At 42.5% G+C, this 21,151-nt stretch overlaps 1 protein-coding gene across 4 annotated transcripts in view; it reads right to left on the reverse strand.

Moving 5' to 3' along the window:
- The window catches only part of LOC141127385 (glycoprotein-N-acetylgalactosamine 3-beta-galactosyltransferase 1-like), a 145,161-nt gene that overhangs the window by 28,954 nt on the left and 95,056 nt on the right, over positions 1-21,151 (reverse strand). For 2 of the 4 annotated variants that reach the window (XM_073613748.1, XM_073613745.1), the window contains exon 1: positions 2,114-2,283. The exons of 1 other annotated variant lie outside the window; for it this stretch is intronic. The gene's annotated coding sequence lies outside the window, so the exon portion shown is untranslated. Of the gene's footprint in view, positions 1-2,113; positions 2,285-21,151 lie in introns of those variants that run through there. One more of the 4 variants, XM_073613746.1, reaches the window with a different exon arrangement.

The raw sequence follows: 21,151 nt of genomic DNA on the forward strand, positions 1-21,151 counted from the left end.
ACAAAAGCATCCGGAAGGCAGAATTTGTGGTGTGAGCCGGCCCTTTAACAACAGACAGTTGATGACATTGAAAAGGAATCGGTAACAGCAAGATACATGTTTATCTCAGCAAATTGTAAAAAGCTGCCTGCAAACTCATTTCTGACAATATAAAGTAGTCTACATATGATCTACATTATGCACGCATATATAGGCAAATACACAGCTCTAGTATTTATTATTACAACAGACTAGCTGCACCCACAACACAAATAGGCAAGTTGCTGCCCCATAAGGTTTATCTCCAGCTAGATCAATGGGAAGACATCACTGTATATTTCCCAATATCAGGACCCCCTACAGTGGCATAGCTAGACATTCTTTCACCCGAGGCAAAGACTCAGTTCAGCACCCACCTCAGTGCCTCCTTTACATCAGTGCCCCCCCCCCCCCCTTTACATCAGAGTCCTTTCCTACTTCAGTGTGCCTCCTTACAGTGTCCCCCACTACTTCAGAGCCCCTCCTTACATCAGTTGCCCCTTTTTACATCAGTGAGCCCCCCCCCCCCTTATATCAACATCCCCTATTACATTAGTGTCTCCCCCTGACAATAGTGCCTTTCATTAGAGTCCTCCCTTACATCAATTCCCCACTTTACATCAGAGTCCCCCCTACTTCAGATCCCCCTCTTTTATCAGAGTACCCCCTTATATCAGTGTGCCCTCTTACATCAGTGGCCTCCCTTACATCAGAGTACCCCTTATAGCAATGTCCCCTCTTACAATAGTGTCCCCCTTACATCACTTCAGAGTCCCTGCTTACATCAATTCCCCAGTTTACAACAGAGTCCCCCCTTACACCAGAGCTCCCTCTTAAAATCAGTTCCCTCTTTATATTAATGTCCCACCTTACATCAATGCCCCCATACATTGGTTTCCCCCCCTTACAATAGCGTCTTCCTTGCATCAGAGTCCCCCCTTACATCAGTGCAGCCCCCACTCTTTACATCAGAGTCCTTTCATATTTCAGTGTGCCTCCTTACATCAGAGCCTTCCCCCTACTTCAGAGCCCCTCCTTACATCAGTGCCCCCCCCCCCCGACAATAGTGTCTTCCTTTCATCAGAGTCCCCCCTTACATCAGTTCCCTCTTTATGTCCCACCTTACATCAATGCCCCCATACATCAGTGTTCCTCCTTACAATAGCCTCTTCTTTGCATCAGAGTCCCCCCTTACATCAGAGCCCCCTTACATCAGAGTTCTTCCTTACATGAATCCCTCCTTTACATCAGAGTCCTTGCTTACATTAATCCCGCCTTTACATCAGAGTCCTTCCTTAAATTAATCCCTCCTTTACATCAGAGTCCCCCCTTACATCAGAGCCCCCCCTCTTACATCAGAGTCCTTCCTTACATTAATCCCTCCTTTACATCAGAGTCCTTCCTTACATTAATCCCTCCTTTACATCAGAGTCCTTCCTTACATTAATCCCTCCTTTACATCAGAGTCCTTCCTTAAATGAATCCCTCCTTTACATCAGAGTCCCCCCTTACATTAATCCCTCCTTTACATCAGAGTCCTTCCTTACATTAATCCCTCCTTTACATCAGAGTCCTTCCTTACATTAATCCCTCCTTTACATCAGAGTCCTTCCTTAAATTAATCCCTCCTTTACATCAGAGTCCCCCCTTACATCAGAGCCCCCCCTCTTACATCAGAGTCCTTCCTTACATTAATCCCTCCTTTACATCAGAGTCCTTCCTTACATTAATCCCTCCTTTACATCAGAGTCCTTCCTTAAATTAATCCCTCCTTTACATCAGAGTCCCCCCTTACATCAGAGCCCCCCCTCTTACATCAGAGTCCTTCCTTACATTAATCCCTCCTTTACATCAGAGTCCTCCTTACATTAATCCCTTCTTTACATCAGAGTCCTCCTTACATTAATCCCTCCTTTACATCAGAGCCCTCCTTACATTAATCCCTCCTTTACATCAGAGCCCTCCTTACATTAATCCCTCCTTTACATCAGAGCCCTCCTTACATTAATCCCTCCTTTACATCAGAGTCCTTCCTTACATTAATCCCCCCTTTACATCAGAGCCCCCCCCCCCCCACGCCAGAGCCTTTCCTTACTTCAATGTCCCCAGTGTATGGATGATCTCAGACGTATTCGTAGACAGCACATGCAGATCCCGGGGAGTCAGCAGTGCGGAGCGCTAATCACAGGCAGGGAGAGATTTCCAGATAGAGGGCTGCAGAGATGGGAAATGAGTCGGAGCCTGTGATTAGCGCTGACTTCCTGGCAGGCTCTACACGTGTTGTTTGCCAACAAGCCTGAGGCTGAGCTCATCCTCACCCCACCCTAACCAGCATGGTATAACGGCTCAGAGATGAGGAATGCGTGTGAATGTGGAGGAGGGTGTGTGCAGAACTCCAGAGCCCTCTCCTAGGCACTACACTATTACAGTCCCAGCAATCACCGATCTCTCACTACACACAACCGATCTTTGAACTGCAGCCGACAGTGAAAAGAACAGCTGAAAGATCACTTTACTGTCAGATCGGTTGTGTGTAGTGAAAGATCGGCGATTGCTGGGACTGTACTACATTCTGTGTAGTACTTCACACACAAATCCATCCTTCCTAGTCCGACTGTCATCTGGTAATGTGGAGGAGGAAGGATCGGCCGAGCTCTACTCCTCCTGGTACTAGAAGACGATCCGTGCCGGTGTCTTGCCGAGAAAGTTCCCCGGCGGAAAAGGACCCCCCTGTACTGTGCAGGCGCAGCGCTTGCACAGTACAAACAACTAAGGAGCCGCCAAAAAGAGCAAAGAAGCTGAAAACCTTCAATCAGCTGTACACGGCGCCTGCGCCCTAGGTCCAGGTTCAAGCCCCACCACCAGCGAAGCGAGGCTGTGCCCGAAGCGTGGCGAGCGAAGCGTGGCGAGCGAAGCGAGGCCGTGCCCGAAGCATGGCGAGCGAAGCAAGCCCGCGAGGGGCCCTCTTACAGGCGCCGTGTACAGCTGATTTACAACTATTCGGCTTCGGCTATTTCCGCCGACTTGTACTGCGCAAGCTCTGCACCTGCGCAGTAGAGGGGGGTCCTTATCCACTGAGGGGAACTTTCTCGGCAGAACACCGGTGTCTTGTCGAATACTGTCCCCATCGGATAGTGTCCCCCCTGTACTGCGCAGGCGCAGTACGGAGGACAAACGAGACGCCAAAAGTCTCCGAAGTTCATCAGCTGATCGTCAGCTCTACACAGCACCTGCGCACTTATTCTGCCCTGAGTCCAGGTTCATGCTCCGCTATCCAAGTGGACATAGCGTTAGAATAAAAAGATGCCGAGCGCAGTGAGGCCGTGCCCGAAGCGTGGCGAGGGGCCCTGTTACAAAGCGTTGACTATTAAGTGCCCAAGCCCCATGTACAGCTGATGGTCAGCTGGTCAACTTCAGAGACTTTCGGCGTCTCCTTGTCCTCCGTACTGCGCAAGGGGGGACACTTCTAGTCAGAACACCGTTCCAGGAAAGGACTTACTTTACTCGCTCCTTCCTCCTACACACACAAACTTCCCGGGAAGGTTTGCAGCAGCCAATCAATAGGAGAGGATGCAGTAGAGCTACACTAATAAGGAGAAGGGGAGAGGACACATACTGCACTGCCTCCAAGCTCACTACTCCTGCTAGTGACAGGGCCCCCCCCCAACGTGGCACCCGGGGGCACAGGTCACCCTGCCCCCTATATGTCCCTTTTATAAAGTGTACCTTATGATCAGGCTGGTCTCTTCTAGCCATCCTAAAGATGCAGCTGCTGTTTTATCACCTTTTTTAATATTTTTAAATAAATGTATTCACTTTTTTCTTGTGTTTATAATTCTGATCACAAATGGGGACGGTATGGGAAAGCATAGAGACTAAACTTTCATAATGTCTCCTGGAGGTGTACTTTTGGATTCCCATGTCCCCTTCATCAAGTAATACAGAAAACACTGATATTGTGCATGTGGATGGCAAAAGCCCATTTTCAGGCAAACCTTTTTATTTTACATTCTCACAAGTGTGACTGCATTCAAATAGCCCGATGTCTGTGGTCAGGGGCTCGTGTGATTCGGTGAAACATGTTGGTTACGACACCACAGCAGTGACACTTTGGCGTCACAGATTGACGAGGCTCAACATGCTCGCACATGCTCAGTGTACTCCACAAGGACAGCAGGATGAATTTTGGTGAAGGAACACTGAGGCGGCTTTACAGTAAATGGATAAGAGGAGTCCCATGCTGACCCAGGATACAAGTGAAGGCAGCTGACCAGGCTTGGCCCCTGTGAGCCACACATACTGGACAGCGGGCTGCAATTGGGACACTCGGGATACTACGTGTGATGGGATATCCTTGCCTTATGGTCGGGTGAGCGGACTGATCGGTCCTTGACTGTTTCACCAGCCTACTTATGTGCACTTTTCTTCACCTCAGAGACTTAAAACAATGTGACTAAACCTGCGTGTCTTGACATATCTCAGTACATCCTTAGCCAACCAGTCAGTCTTAAGCATAGTAGCTCTGAGGAACTGACAATTTGGTCAACAGTTCGCGTTGGCCAAAACTTGTCCTGCATACACACAGCACACAATTGTTGGCCAACAAACACGAACGTACTGACGTACTACATGGTTTTTCAGCTCTTTAGCGCCACCCTTTGGGCTCCTTCTGCTAATTTTGTGTTAGTAGAAGTTTGCTGAGTGTTGATTCGCACTTGAAGAATATTATTAATATCTAATATTCTTGTATCTCAGAGGCGTTTCCGGATGAATAGCATTGATAGTCAAACTGACTTAAAACAAAGTGTGAGTTTATTGTCACACAGTTGGCATCATAAATACAATGTAAAAAGCATAATAGTTCAGTTCAGTGTGGGTAAAAAAATATGAAATAGAATAAATGGTTAAAAAGCTGTAATAAGCTTATGAAAGCATGTGTGCTTCTTGGCTGCTGCCTTCTGTCCACCCTGACTCATGTGTCTCAAAAAGAAGAAGATGACATTCTTGGACTTCTGACAGAATTCAGCTGTCCCAACTTATCAGACTCTTCGTGTAAATATATCAGTGTCATACCTCCTAGAGGGTGTGTGTGTTTGTGTCTGTCTTCCTGTCTGCCCTTCAATATGGAAGCGTTGGCTTTATATGTTACATGTGAACATCATAACCTCACAAAAACTCAGAACCTTGTATGGCACACATTCATTTCTGCTAACTTCAGCAATATGCTATACAAAAGTAGTTGCGGAAACTCAGAGAGTCATATGGAGCTTGATTGACAAGCCCACATGTAACACTCTTTACTTGAAGTAATGTGCTGATCATGTAATGTCATATAACCAAACATCTACTAATATGAACAAATATTACCAACTTTACATTAAGTAACTATACTAATACTTATTAATATGATTGAGACTACTCTAAACTTAACTTAACAGGATATAATCTACAATGTATTATTCCTTTTAGCTACGTAGACACGTGTCTATTTTTGTCTTCTCATGACATTCCAAGAAACCTTATAGGTCATCCTCATACACCAGAAACTCCCAGCAATACTCAGCTTTAGATGAGGATCATATCAAATCAATTGATCAAGGTCATTCACACATACTCTATACCTATAAGTGCCGAATTATGAATTTGGAATAATATTCTAACAGCGCTTTTCATTTCGCACTTTTCATTTCATGCTTTTCAGTTCGTTTCTGAATGGCCGTTCGTCAACCAGCCATGTTACAGAATCGGAGGAGATAACGTGTTATTTATTATTGGCCTTGGAGTTATTGCTTTGAGATTATTTTTTTGGTTGAGTAATGATTTGATTTGGTATATTTTCTATATTTTTGGATGCATAGAATGCACTTTTTGGTTAAGTTCTATTGGCAGATAGCATGTCTAATTTTATTTGTTTTCTTTTTTTAATGCACAATAAAAAAAATTGTGGAGAATAATACTTGGCTATGTGTTTTACTTCAAATGACAGTTTGGGAGTAGGCAGTTACATTTAAAAAAATACAATGTAGAGGCGCATGCGCGGAGGCTAGCGGGGCGGACATGTCAGGCTAGAGCTCCGCTCCGTGAGGGGAAGAAAGCCGCATCATACAGACAGCCCGCCATCATAAAATTATAAAAACTTCTAGGCATCTACTCCTGAGAGGTGAGGGGAACATTTTGAATCTAAAATGGTGCTGGGGGGTACCAGAAATAAGATGAAACAGACCCCTAATAGCGGCATACAAGCGTGGAATACCATAAAAAAAGTGCCAGTCTCCTCAGGCAAATTTACCTCAGAGAAGAGTAATAAGCCTAAGATGCCACAACTTATCTCCCCTGGGGACTCTGACTCAGAGACGGATTTAACAGTGTCACATACAACAATTCAAGAGTCTATAGTACCCTCAAGCATTTTGAAACAATTTGAAAAAATGCTTAATAAAGCTTTAAAGCAAACCTCAGAGCAAATAACTACTAATTTAACTAAGGAAATAAGAGAATTGGGACAACGCACAGCCTCACTGGAACTTAAAGTGGAGGAAATTGAAAGCACTACCCAATAATTTATATCTGAAATTGAACTCCTGAAGGAAGAAAATGTTACATTGCAGAACAGACTGGAGGATTATGAAAACCGTGCCAGAAGGTCAAACCTGCGATTCAGAGGCATACCTGAATCGGTCATAGATCTACAAGCAACTATTACAGCACTGTGCCAAGAACTACAGCCAGGAATACCATTAGATAGCCTGGAAATGGACAGAGTGCATAGGGCTCTTATGCCCAAAAAAGTGGATGGCCCCCCCCACAAGATGTAATAGCAAAATTCCATTTTTATCGGACAAAGGAACAGCTCTTAAATGCAGCTAGAGAAAAGAACAACCTCATGTTCCAAGGATATAATTACCAACTCTTTGCTGATCTCTCCCAATTAACAATATCTAAAAGGAGATCAATGAAGCCACAATTAATGGAATTACAACGTCATAATATAAAATACCAATGGGGCTTCCCATTTTCTGTACGATTCACCCATCACATAACAAGAGTCTCATGCAGAACAGCTGATGAACTCCAACAAGCGCTCCAAGACCTCAATTTAACAGATGGGAATTCACCCAACATTGCTACACGAAGAAGATCAGCTTCGGCCTCCTCCCTTCAAAATGCAACACATTCTGAGGTGAGACATGGAAATTATCATTCACATAAATGAGGACGATTTGCAACCTCACCCCAAGGCCCAATGACTCCATGGACTGAAGAAATTCATTTTTATCATAAAATTCATTGTTTTTGTTAAAATAACACCTTTTAAGGGTTAAGAAAAATTTAAGTGCTGCTTTAATTGCGCTTATTATCCCATATAACTCCCTGATTTATAACTCATAAGCTGAGATGCATTGAAAAATGCAATATAAATTAATATAACTCTATGAATTATTTTAAGTTTATAGAAATAATTTATTATCCTAATTGATCCTTTTTTTTTCTCTTTAAATTCAATATTAAAACATATTGAAATTGTTGTTCAGATCATATATTTTCATAATCCCTTATTGAACTATTGGAAATTTTCCTTTTTCTTTCTCAGTCTAAGATCCACTATTACTTACGGACTAATTATAGATCTTCCATACGCTATTAATATCTAGTAAAAGTATTGTGAGTTACTTTGTAACTATATATTTATCTTAAGTTTTGAAACTAAATAACAAAGTTTGTGGGTAATTTGTTTCCACTGTTTTGAACACATTTTGGTTACATCAACATTGAGGATAATCTTGTTTTCATAACCTTAGTTCTATAAGATACAATTCTGAGGAATTTCTCCTCTCTTTTCACTTTTATTCTATCATTTTAGATCTTAATATATATATATATGACTCTAAAATACATAGTTAGGGCTAGTACTATTACATCCTTGAGATGTACATCATTCTTTTTAGGCGACTCCCCAGCGCACGGAAGCTTCATGTGCCTCAATCTGCTTTCCTCAGATCCCCACATTACTATGTGGAGACTCGACGAAGGTCCTTTACCCCCTGATGAGGAGTTTAACTCTTCATCACGGGCAATTTTTGTATCCTTATGTTTTTTCACTGTATTTGCATGCTATATAATAGTTTATTTTTACGTTTTCTTCTTTAAGATAGAATATACTGAACTTTCTTATCCTTTTTTTCTTTCTCTTGTCCACGAAGGTAAGTCCAGAAATCACTGCACTAAGTTTAATTCAAAAGCTATATTTAGCAAGCGGAATCATTTGACATGGCTCCTTTAAACATATTTTCACTAAATGTCCAGGGTTTTAATGTTCCGCACAAACGAACGAAAGCATTTAGGTCTTTTCAAGCTAAGAAGGCGCACATTGTTTGTCTTCAAGAAACACACTTTACACCGACTACAACTCCCACATTTTTCAGTAAATCCTACCCACAAGTATTTACAGCTTCGGCTAACATCAAAAAGCGTGGCACTCTCATAGCATTTCATCGTACTACACCATTCACATTACATTCTGAAATCAAAGATCCAGAAGGACGTTATCTAATACTTACAGGATATGTGATGGATACTCCTGTAACAGTGGTTTCTTATTATGCCCCCAACCGTCAACCTTTATCATTCTTATCACATCTTTTTCAAGTTATAAATACACATAGAATGGGTTAAATTTTTGTGTGCGGTGATTCCAATCAAGTACTCCTCCCATTTCTGGATAAAACCCCATATACCTCACCAAAATATAAAACCAAATGGTCTCTTTCTCAGCTTCTTTCCAGACACAAATTGATCGATTCTTGGAGTCAGTACTGTGACCTTCTTTATGGATTCCATCATCTACTTTAGGTCCACCATCCTTCCCATGATTGGCTATGTTTTGCAGAGGATGCTTGTGCTTTGGGGATGATGCCGATGTGTGCCTGTCTTGCGCCGGATTGCCTGCCACCCCAGCTCCGGGGGAGAGCTATTTCCCTGCCCAGTCCCTGCCCTGTACCATAGTCTGGTGACATCGTGAGTACCCAGAAATTGACACATTGTCCTTTCTGGCTGTATTTATTTTTATTTTTTGATGGCTTCATACTTTGTAATTTCAGAAATCCTGTAGCATCCGCCCCTGAAGAAGTGTATTCACAGAAACGCGTCGGCCACCAAGGATGCAGCCACTGGGCTTTTAATTGGATTTGACAGTTATTAATGTTTTGATGTACCTCATTATTTTATTTTCATACTCACTTGTTACATCATGTGTTTTGTGCTCCCCAGTATAGATATATGTATTTATTGTACAGTGTACATCTGCTACAGTTATATATGGTTAGACACACTATTTCTGACTGTCTGTATACATATGTATTCATGTAGGCTATGGTTTGTGCGCATGCACACGTAACCCTTTACATGTGTTGTATACCCAGAATTTTCCACCAATAAATTTGTACACATTTTCATCTTACTCCAATCTGTCTACTGCCTCATTTAAAGTCCCACCTGGCCTCCGGCCTTCCCTTCCTCTTTTTCTTGTATTCGGGATGGAGGCACAGTCCCACGCCTCATTTAAAGTCCCAAACCTTTTCCATTAAACTCTAACAGGGATGGAGGCAGTAGACAGTTGCTAGGCAGTTTTCCCCTGCTGGCTTTAATTGGGGTTTTTTATGTGTGGTAGTGCACCTCAATGGTCCACACACATATTTTGTGTGCAACTACATGTTGCTCCAATTTTTGGGCGCACTTTACACAATCCAGCATGGTGGCTGGGTTCTGGGCTTCGGGCTGTTCTTTTCCCAGAGCTGCGATGCGCTCTGCGTGCCTTCCCCATCCCCCCCACGTCCGCCCTTTTGCTTTGGGCTGGTTTGGTGTGGGGGATCGGGCGGGTGCACACACCGCATCGGCGCCACGTAGTGCTCCCACACATGACGTCACCAGTTGGCGCCGTTGTGCGGGCGCATAGGTTTCCATCTGGTGTCGGCGTAGCTGTACGCAGTGACGTCAGCCTGGGCGGGTCCCTGCTGTGAGCAGGGATCCCCGCCCCACGCATCGCCGGCCTGTCAGCGTGACGTCGGTGGCAATCACCGGCGCGGCCGGGACGCATATTAGGCGTTGCCCCAGGCACATTTTTTCCTCCTCTGCTCTCCACAACAGAACAGACGACATAGCGTTGGTCAGCCCCATTTTTAAGCACCTCAAGGTAATACTCTATGAATATATACTACAACTTTCTATCCCCCTTACTCTTTAGTGTCAGTACTGTGACCTTCTTTATGGATTCCATCATCTACTTTAGGTCCACCATCCCACCCATGATTGGCTATGTTTTGCAGAGGATGCTTGTGCTTTGGGGATGATGCCGATGTGTGCCTGTCTTGCGCCGGATTGCCTGCCACCCCAGCTCCGGGGGAGAGCTATTTCCCTGCCCAGTCCCTGCCCTGTACCATAGTCTGGTGACATCGTGAGTACCCAGAAATTGACACATTGTCCTTTCTGGCTGTATTTATTTTTATTTTTTGATGGCTTCATACTTTGTAATTTCAGAAATCCTGTAGCATCCGCCCCTGAAGAAGTGTATTCACAGAAATGCGTCGGCCACCAAGGATGCAGCCACTGGGCTTTTAATTGGATTTGACAGTTATTAATGTTTTGATGTACCTCATTATTTTATTTTCATACTCACTTGTTACATCATGTGTTTTGTGCTCCCCAGTATAGATATATGTATTTATTGTACAGTGTACATCTGCTACAGTTATATATGGTTAGACACACTATTTCTGACTGTCTGTATACATATGTATTCATGTAGGCTATGGTTTGTGCGCATGCACACGTAACCCTTTACATGTGTTGTATACCCAGAATTTTCCACCAATAAATTTGTACACATTTTCATCTTACTCCAATCTGTCTACTGCCTCATTTAAAGTCCCACCTGGCCTCCGGCCTTCCCTTCCTCTTTTTCTTGTATTCGGGATGGAGGCACAGTCCCACGCCTCATTTAAAAAGTCCCAAACCTTTTCCATTAAACTCTAACAGGGATGGAGGCAGTAGACAGTTGCTAGGCAGTTTTCCCCTGCTGGCTTTAATTGGGGTTTTTTATGTGTGGTAGTGCACCTCAATGGTCCACACACATATTTTGTGTGCAACTACATGTTGCTCCAATTTTTGGGCGCACTTTACACAATCCAGCATGGTGGCTGGGTTCTGGGCTTCGGGCTGTTCTTTTCCCGGAGCTGCGATGCGCTCTGCGTGCCTTCCCCATCCCCCCCACGTCCGCCCTTTTGCTTTGGGCTGGTTTGGTGTGGGGGATCGGGCGGGTGCACACACCGCATCGGCGCCACGTAGTGCTTTTGCTTTGGGCTGGTTTGGTGTGGGGGATCGGGCGGGTGCACACACCGCATCGGCGCCACGTAGTGCTCCCACACATGAAGTCACCAGTTGGCGCCGTTGTGCGGCGCATAGGTTTCCATCTGGTGTCGGCGTAGCTGTACGCAGTGACGTCAGCCTGGGCGGGTCCCTGCCGTGAGCAGGGATCCCTGCCCCACGCATCGCCGGCCTGTCAGCGTGACGTCGGTGGCAATCACCGGCGTGGCCGGGACGCATATTAGGCGTCGCCCCAGGCACATTTTTTCCTCCTCTGCTCTCCACAACAGAACAGACGCCATAGCGTTGGTCAGCCCCGTTTTTAAGCACCTCAAGGTAATACTCTATGAATATATACTACAACTTTCTATCCCCCTTACTCTTTAGTGTCAGTACTGTGACCTTCTTTATGGATTCCATCATCTACTTTAGGTCCACCATCCCACCCATGATTGGCTATGTTTTGCAGAGGATGCTTGTGCTTTGGGGATGATGCCGATGTGTGCCTGTCTTGTGCCGGATTGCCTGCCACCCCAGCTCCGGGGGAGAGCTATTTCCCTGCCCAGTCCCTGCCCTGTACCATAGTCTGGTGACATCGTGAGTACCCAGAAATTGACACATTGTCCTTTCTGGCTGTATTTATTTTTATTTTTTGATGGCTTCATACTTTGTAATTTCAGAAATCCTGTAGCATCCGCCCCTGAAGAAGTGTATTCACAGAAACGCGTCGGGCACCAAGGATGCAGCCACTGGGCTTTTAATTGGATTTGACAGTTATTAATGTTTTGATGTACCTCATTATTTTATTTTCATACTCACTTGTTACATCATGTGTTTTGTGCTCCCCAGTATAGATATATGTATTTATTGTACAGTGTACATCTGCTACAGTTATATATGGTTAGACACACTATTTCTGACTGTCTGTATACATATGTATTCATGTAGGCTATGGTTTGTGCGCATGCACACGTAACCCTTTACATGTGTTGTATACCCAGAATTTTCCACCAATAAATTTGTACACATTTTCATCTTACTCCAATCTGTCTACTGCCTCATTTAAAGTCCCACCTGGCCTCCGGCCTTCCCTTCCTCTTTTTCTTGGAGAGAATCTAATCCAACGAAAATAAATTATACGTATTTCTCAAACCCACATCAAACATTTAGCCGTATAGATCATATATTTATAACAATAGGTATGGTGCCAGAAATACTCATGTCCAACATCATTCCCATTCCTTGCTCGGACCATAATGCAGTATGTACCACCATTGCTTCAATTATACCTAGAGCACATGACCCAACCTGGTACCTCCCTGACACATTACTTAAACGTCCACCTCACCGCAAAATCATTGAGTTAGAATTGAAAGATTATTTAAAAAACAATACCAGTACTGACATATCCTCTCTTACACTATGGGAAGCGCATAAGCCGGTCCTTAGAGGCATTTTTCAACAACAATCAGGAATTCTTAAACGAGAAAGTAGAAATTTAGCAAAACAATTAGAGATGGAATTTAATTCAGCGTTTATGTCCTTTCTAAATAATCCCACTTCTTCTACTAGAACTCGTTTAGAAAAAGCACGCCTAGAATATGACCTTTTTCTCACCAACTCCGCTGATAAATCAATTCATAGAACTAAACATACTTTCTATGTGAAGTCTAACAAACATGGTACATTATTAGCTAAGGCTTTAAAATCCATTAATAAATCTTTCAAACCTATAAAACTTAAATTGGCTAATAATATATATACTAGTAATCCACAAAAAATTGTACAAAAATTCAAATCTCATATAAAAGATCTTTATACTGAAACAAATACATTTAACACTAATGAGGCAGATTCCTTTTTCTCACAAATAAATAAATCTCACAATTGTCTGAAGCGCAAAAAGCGCAACTAGAAAACCACATTACAGTCAATGATGTTACAGAAGCCATTAAAGAATTAAAAATAAATAAGAGACCGGGTCCTGACGGATATTCAGCATTGTATTATCAAAGTTATAGTGATATCATTTCTCCTATACTTGCAGAAGCATTTAATGACCTCTTAAATAATAAATTGTTCCAACAAGAATTGTATGATTCCGAAGCCACAATCAGATGACACCCTCAGCACAAACTATCGCCCTATATCTATGATAAACATTGATATTAAGATATTAGTGAAAATCTTAGCTGCTCGGCTAAAAAAGATTATTGGTAATCTTATCAATTGTGATCAGGTTGGCTTTATGCCTTCACGTCAGGCAGGTGACAATATACGCAGAGCAGTCCTGTTGGCCCACATTGCTAAAACGCGTAATATTCCTGCTTGTTTTCTCTCCCTAGATATCAAAAGAGCTTTGATTCTATTTCCTGGCAATATATGCAATATACATTACAGAAATGGGGATTTGGTCCAAACTACACAAATTGGATTTTTGCACTTTATAATAAACCAAAAGCATACGTCAAATATGCCGGTTATAAATCTGACTCTTTTGGTATTGAAAGAGGTACTAGACAGGGATGACCACTCTCTCCTTTACTTTTTGCCCTTCTTATAGAACCACTAGCACAAAAAAATAGAAATGAACCTACAATTACTGGAATTGAAATAGCAGGTTATCATATCAAACTTTGTCTATTCTCTGATGATATTCTCCAATTTCTTTCATCACCGCAAGTGTCTGGCCCTAATCTTGTGCCAACTCTTAATAATTTTGCTGCAATTTCAGGCCTTTACATTAACCCTAAAAAATGTCTAGCACTAAATATATCCCTCTCAAATTTGGAATTATCTTCTGCAAAAATTGGTCTCCCATTTACATGGACTGACAGATCAATCCCATACCTTGGTGTACAACTTACATCATTATTATCTGATTTATTTTCAGCCAACTATCCTCAGGCATTGAAATACATATCAAATATGATTGATTCCTGGTCCCACCTCCCAATCTCATGGTTTGGTAGAATAAATGCCATTAAAATGACATTGTTACCTAAACTACTTTATTTGTTTAGAGTTTTACCAATTCCGATTCCACCACATTATCTGAGAATTATACAAAGGAAAACAATGTCATTCATCTGGAGATCTTCCAAACCACAGATTCAGCAAAATACACTTTATCTTCCTAAAACAAATGGGGGTTTAGATGTCCTAATTTTGCATACTAGTATAGGGCAGCACATACAGTGTATAGCAAGTATTACTAAATATCATGCACATCATGAAGTCCCACTTTGGGTATCTATTGAAGCTGCTGAATGTGATCCAACTTACTCTGGATGTCTTCAAAAGATCGTAAAAAGTTACAAAACCCGGTTACCAAACATTTTATTTCCCTTTGGGATAGATTTAAATTTAAAAATCAATTACAATCCCCACATAATCCTTTACTCTCTTTTTTCAAAAATCCTGCTTTTTACCCTGCATGGGTATCTCCCAAATCCTTCAAAGAATGGAAATCTAGAGATGTAATTTACATACATAAATTTGTAAATTCTTCATCACTTATTCCTTTTCCGAATTCAAGTGAAATGTATAATATACCACAATCGGAGTTGTTTAGATACCTCCAAATCAAAAACTTTTTCACACCGCTATTAAATACTGTAACATCTCTAACTCATTTGTCCACTTTTGAAGCTATTTGTAAGAATAACCCACATTCTAGAGGTACTATTTCTGTACTATATTCACATTCACTGGTTCAAAACAACCATAATGAACCACAATATATACAGAAATGGGAAAAAGACTTGAAACGAAAATTAGATAGCTCTGAATGGAATCAAATATGGTCTTCAACTAAAGCAGCATCACCTAATATATTGGCCCTTGAAGCGAGTTATAAAGTGTTAACAAGATGGTACTTAGTACCAGCTAGGGTGGTAAAATATGTACCAAAATATGTACCAAATTATTCTGCACAGTGTTTTAGGGGATGCTCTGAATTGGGAACGTTGTTTCACATTTGGTGGTTGTGTCCAAAAGCTCAAATATATTGGAAGGAAATTTTTAATATTGCTAAATTATTTGATAAGATAATTCCTTTTGATCCTGCAATAGCACTAATTAACCTAAAACCTGAAAATATAACACATGCTCAATTTAAATTGCTAATGCAACTCTTTACAGCGGCTAAACAAACACTAGCAAGAGCATGGAAATCTTCTAATCTAATCGTAAAGGAAGCATTCGTTAAAATGAATAATACTATGACCCATGCCAAAATGATAGCTATTGATATGGACATGATCCCTAAGTTTGAGAGAACGTGGCAACCCTGGATAAACTGTACTATACCACAAACCTTTGATAATCAAGTACTATTGCCGTGATAGCTTGAATGAAGAATTTTAAAATGATGTTTCCTTAAATAGTAGTAATGGATCATGGTCCCACCTTGCGGACTTTTCCACTCTTCCTTCTCTTCTTCACTTCCTTCCTTTCTCCTTTCTTTTATTTTTATGGTATACTTTATGATTTTATAGCACCCATTTTGTTTATTTTGTATATTTTTTCTTTTCATATTTTCCACTCAACAGTCTCTTTGATATTGTCAAGATTATAATAAATGACTATTACTATTATATTAATACAATAAAAGTGTACACTGCGCTAAATTGAAAAAATATATGGTGCGGAGCAGCTACTTACAAGGTGACAACAACCAAAGAAACATGTGAAAATGAAATAAAAAGTAGCGCATAAATGGTGCCAAAAGTCTTCAATCAAAAAAAAAAAAAAAAAAAAAAAAAACAACTGAAAAAAACAAATGTCCACAAATAATAAACATAACAGTGAAAAAACTTGTAAGTCTCTCAGTATAAGTGAATAAAATCCTGTCGGTGAGTGGGAAACAAATGACATGGAATGTCCCACTGAAAACCATGCGTGGATGCAGGGCGACAGAAGTTAAAACGCAGGTGAATCAACCAATCATCCCCAAGTTGTATCTCTCAACAACATGCGACTTGGTAAAGGTGGTGTGTAAGAAACTCTTACCAGATATGATGGACTCCCTTGTCAGCGACAGGGAGTCACTCGAGCGGGTTGCCTCTCAGGGCCAGTGAACAGACATCACAGCTCTGCGAACCTTCTGGGTCAAACTCTGCGCGGATCTCCCGGGGTCGCCAGGTGGGTCCTCCCAAAGGATGGCCAAGGTGCGGATCAGAGGGAATAATGTGTCACGTACAAAGGCTGGAGTGAAGGCTGGTTGAATCTCTCAGTAAGTATGTGGAGAAAAAATAAACAAGCGAGGATGCTGGAAGCGCCCGAAGCTTTTCGATCAATAGATCGTCTACTGCCCCAGTAGACGATCTATTGATCGAAAAGCTTCGGGCGCTTCCAGCATCCTCCTTGTTGCCCATTTTTGATTTTATACTCTGTGATCACATTTTATTGTTATCTGGCGTTTTTAGCAATAAAAATCCTATTTTTGCTCATCTACACTATGTGGAGCTTGTTTATTTTTTCTCCACATACTTACTGAGAGATTCAACCAGCCTTCACTCCAGCCTTTGTACGTGACACATTGTTCCCTCTGATCCGCACCTTGGCCATCCTTTGGGAGGACCCACCTGGCGACCCCGGGAGATCCGCGCAGAGTTTGACCCAGAAGGTTCGCAGAGCTGTGATGTCTGTTCACTGGCCCTGAGAGGCAACCCGCTCGAGTGACTCCCTGTCGCTGACAAGGGAGTCCATCATATCTGGTAAGAGTTTCTTACACACCACCTTTACCAAGTCGCATGTTGTTGAGAGATACAACTTGGGAATGATTGGTTGATTCACCTGCGTTTTAACTTCTGTCTCCCTGCATCCACGCATGGTTTTCAGTGGGACATTCCATGTCATTTGTTTCCCACTCACCGACAGGATTTTATTCACTTATACTGAGAGACTTACAAGTTTTTTCACTGTTATGTTTATTATTTGTGGACATTTGTTTTTTTCAGTTGTTTTTTTTTTGATTGAAGACTTTTGGCACCATTTATGCGCTACTTTTTATTTCATTTTCACATGTTATATTAATACACATTATCTTGAACAGCCTTATGTATTATCAACAACATTTTAATTTGTTCTTGACATTAATTTATTGTCGCTAAGGATATAATATTAGATTACTTATGTAAATGTAAATGACCATCTTTTATAAGACTGTATTATTACTACAATATGTTACTTGTACAATGTTATTTCCATACTGAAATCTATAATAAAATATTTTGACAAGGAAAAAAATACAATGTAAAATTGACAAGGGACAATAACATACTTGTATCTTTGATCTTAAAGTGGGGTTCCACCCAAAAAAACAAAAATACATGAAAAATCCTAAAAAAAAAAAAACAAAAAAACATTTGGATATATTTTTTTTTAACTTACCTCTAAATGCCTGTTGCTAGGGGGTCCCTCGTAGTCTGCCCCTTCCAGTGCCTGGGCTGGTGGCATCACTTCCCCCTCGGCACAGGAAGGGCTCCGCTCTGCTCTCTTCCTCCTGTCAATCATCTGGGACCCATTACAGGTCCCAGGTGACTGAGCGGCCAATCACGGCGCACGGCGCCGCTCGCGCATGTGCAGTGGGTGCCAGGCTGTGAAGCCACAGCCCGGCGCCCACAGTCGCAATGCCGGCGCCGCTGAACGGAGGGGGAGACGAGCGGGGCTTCGATCCCCCACATCGCTGGACCCAGGGACAGGTAAGTGTCCAATTAAAAGTCAGCAGCTGCAGTATTTGTAGCTGCTGACTTTTAATTTTTTTTTTTTTTTTTTACTGGACCCCCTGGGTGGAACTCCTTTTAAAAACTACAGGATAATGGTGCTGTGGTAACTTGCCAAAAAAAAAAAAATATTATTCTTGATATCACTAGAAAAAAAAAGCCTTTGAAAATTAGTTCGCAATAACTCCATCAGTATCACCAGCAAAGCAGCTTCATTATTATCCCATTAAAGAAGAAGAGAATGTGCGCTGCATTTCGAGATTTCATAATTTGCCGCATCACTAATAGGAATGAGCTTTATGTTCGAGTCGAACATGAGTTAGACTCGAACATTGGCTGTTCGATTGTTCGTCGAAATACGAACATTATGGGGCGTTCACGACAAATTAGAGCGGCGCGTCATGCCCCATAAAGCACTGCGACATCGCAGTGCATTGCTGTCTGATTGGCCAAGCATGTACTATGAGCCTCATGCTTTAGCCAATCATAGCGCTGTCAGCAAAGAGAGCCATAATTGGGCAAAGGCAGGGTGTCTTTGGCCAATTATGGCTCAGGGGGTTAAGTCCACGCCCCACACTATATAAGGCCGCCTGCACGTCAACCCTGTGTAGTGTGTTGCTGGCTTTGACCAAGAGAGAGTGTCATTTCATTTAGATTGAGCAGGTAGGCGTTTCAGTTAGCTGCAGTGTATTTAGTGTATAAATAAATATATATATATATATATATATACATCCAGGCTTGTGTATATATATATATATATATATATATATATATATATATATATATATATATTATATACACTGTTTCTAGTTTAGCTAGATCTGACTGCAGGCAGTTCCTGGTGTACTGTTTTTAATATACTTCAGACAGGTGATTCAGTTAGCTGCAGTGTATTTAATATATATATATTATACAATCAGTCTCGTGTGTATATATATATATATCCACTGTATCCAGTTTAGTTAGATCTGACTGCAGTCCGTTCCTGGTGTACTGTTTCTAATATACTTCAGGCAGGCAGGTGATTCAGTGAGCTACAGTGCATAAAATATATATACAGTCTTCTACATATATCTATCCACTGCATTCCAGTCTAGCCAAGCCTATATCTGACTGCAAGCCATTCCTGGTGTACGTTTTCAAATATACTTTCAGGCAGGCAGGTGATTCAGTGACCTGCAGTGCATAAAATATATATACAGTTTTCTACATATATATATCCACTGCATTCCAGTCTAGCCAAGCCCATATCTGACTGCAGGCCATTCCTGGTGTACGTTTTCAAATATACTTTCAGGCAGGCAGGTGATTCAGTGATCTGCAGTGCATAAAATATATATACAGTCTGCTACATATATATCCACTGCATTCTAGTCTAGCCAAGCCTATATCTGACTGCAGGCCATTCCTGGTGTACGTTTTCAAATACACTTTCAGGCAGGCAGGTGATTCAGTGATCTGCAGTGCATTAAATATATATATACAGTCTCCTACATATACAGTCAGGTCCATAAATATTGGGACATCAACACAATTCTAATCTTTTTGGCTCTATACACCACCACAATGGATTTGAAATGAAGCAAACAAGATGTGCATAGACATCACCAGACGCTGGGTTTCATCCCTGGTGATGCTCTGCTCAATGTCATCAGCTCAATGTCATCAGTCACTCCTTCCCTAGCCCCACCATCATGCATAGAGGAGTCCCCCGAACTGTTCGACCACAGTGTCGGGTACATGCTGCAGGAGGATGCGCAGCGTTTTGAAGGCTCCGATAATGGTACCCAGGTTGAGGAAGGCAGTAACGTGAGCCCAGAGAGAGGGGGTGCCCAAGAAGGACAAGAAACTGGCAGTCATGTTCCCCCAGCTGCAGCATACTGCCAGATTTGCTCCAGTGATGAGGAGGGAGGGGATGATGAGGTCACTGACTCTACGTGGGTGCCTGATAGAAGAGAGGAGGAGGAGGAAGAGGCACATCTCCAACGAGGCAGGACGCCCTCCAGGGGCCAGCTTAAGGGCAGTCACCTGACTGCATCACACCGCAGAGCTCCACATGTGCAGGGCGCTGCTGACTACTCCCATATTTTGAAAAGTTCTTTGGTGTGGGTCTTTTTTTGACACGTGTGCAGCAGATCGCATCTTTGCTGTTTGCAACATATGTCTGAAGCATATTAAGCATGGCCAAAACAGCAGCCGTTGGGAACCACATGCTTGACCAGACATATGTCGACTTCCCATGCAGTCCGTTGGTAGCAGTACTTATAAGACCCACACCAAAGAACAAGGCGGACCTCTCCTTGCTCCTCATCAGCTGGGATCTCCAACCCCACTATACCTTCAGTCCTCTCAGAAACCTACACTGAGAGGAATGAAGGTGTAGAATTAGGTGTGTCAAGTGCTTGCGGGCAATCTGCTATCACTACACCAACATCTGATTGTAGAAGGCAAATTTCCCTACCCCAGTTGCTAAACCGTCGAAAGAAATTCGGTCCCAGCCATCCACATGCTCAGCGGCTGAATGCTAGCTTGGCTAAATTGCTAGCACTCCAACTGCTGCCTTTTCAGCTGGTAGACTCTGCCCCCTTTCGTGAATTTGTGGAATGTGTGGTACCTCAGTGGCAGGTTACCAAACGCCATTTCTTTTCATGGAAGGCCATTCTGGCTCTCTACCGGCATGTGGAAGGCAATGTCTTGGCCTTGTTGGACAGGGCAGTCAGTGGTAAGCTGCATATTACCGCTTACGCATGGTCCAGCAGGCATGGACAGGGACGTTACCTTTCTTTTACGGCGCACTGGGTAAATCTGCTGGCAGCTGGGAAGGATGCAGGACAGGGTGCAGTATTGTTGGAGCTTCTTCCGCCACCACGCCTCCAAAATGCTAGTAGTGGTGATTCTGCCACACCTCTCTCCTCCACCCCCTCCTCTTCTTCTTCCTCTATGGCCTCTTCCTGTGCAGATTTGTCTTCTGAACTAGCGGTGCTTCGTAGGCGTTCAAGGGGCTACGCAAGCACTCAGGCAAAAAGATGCCATGCGGTGCTTGAGTT

Source organism: Aquarana catesbeiana, linkage group LG02, assembly GCF_042186555.1.
Source record: "Aquarana catesbeiana isolate 2022-GZ linkage group LG02, ASM4218655v1, whole genome shotgun sequence".
NCBI lineage: Eukaryota > Metazoa > Chordata > Amphibia > Anura > Ranidae > Aquarana > Aquarana catesbeiana.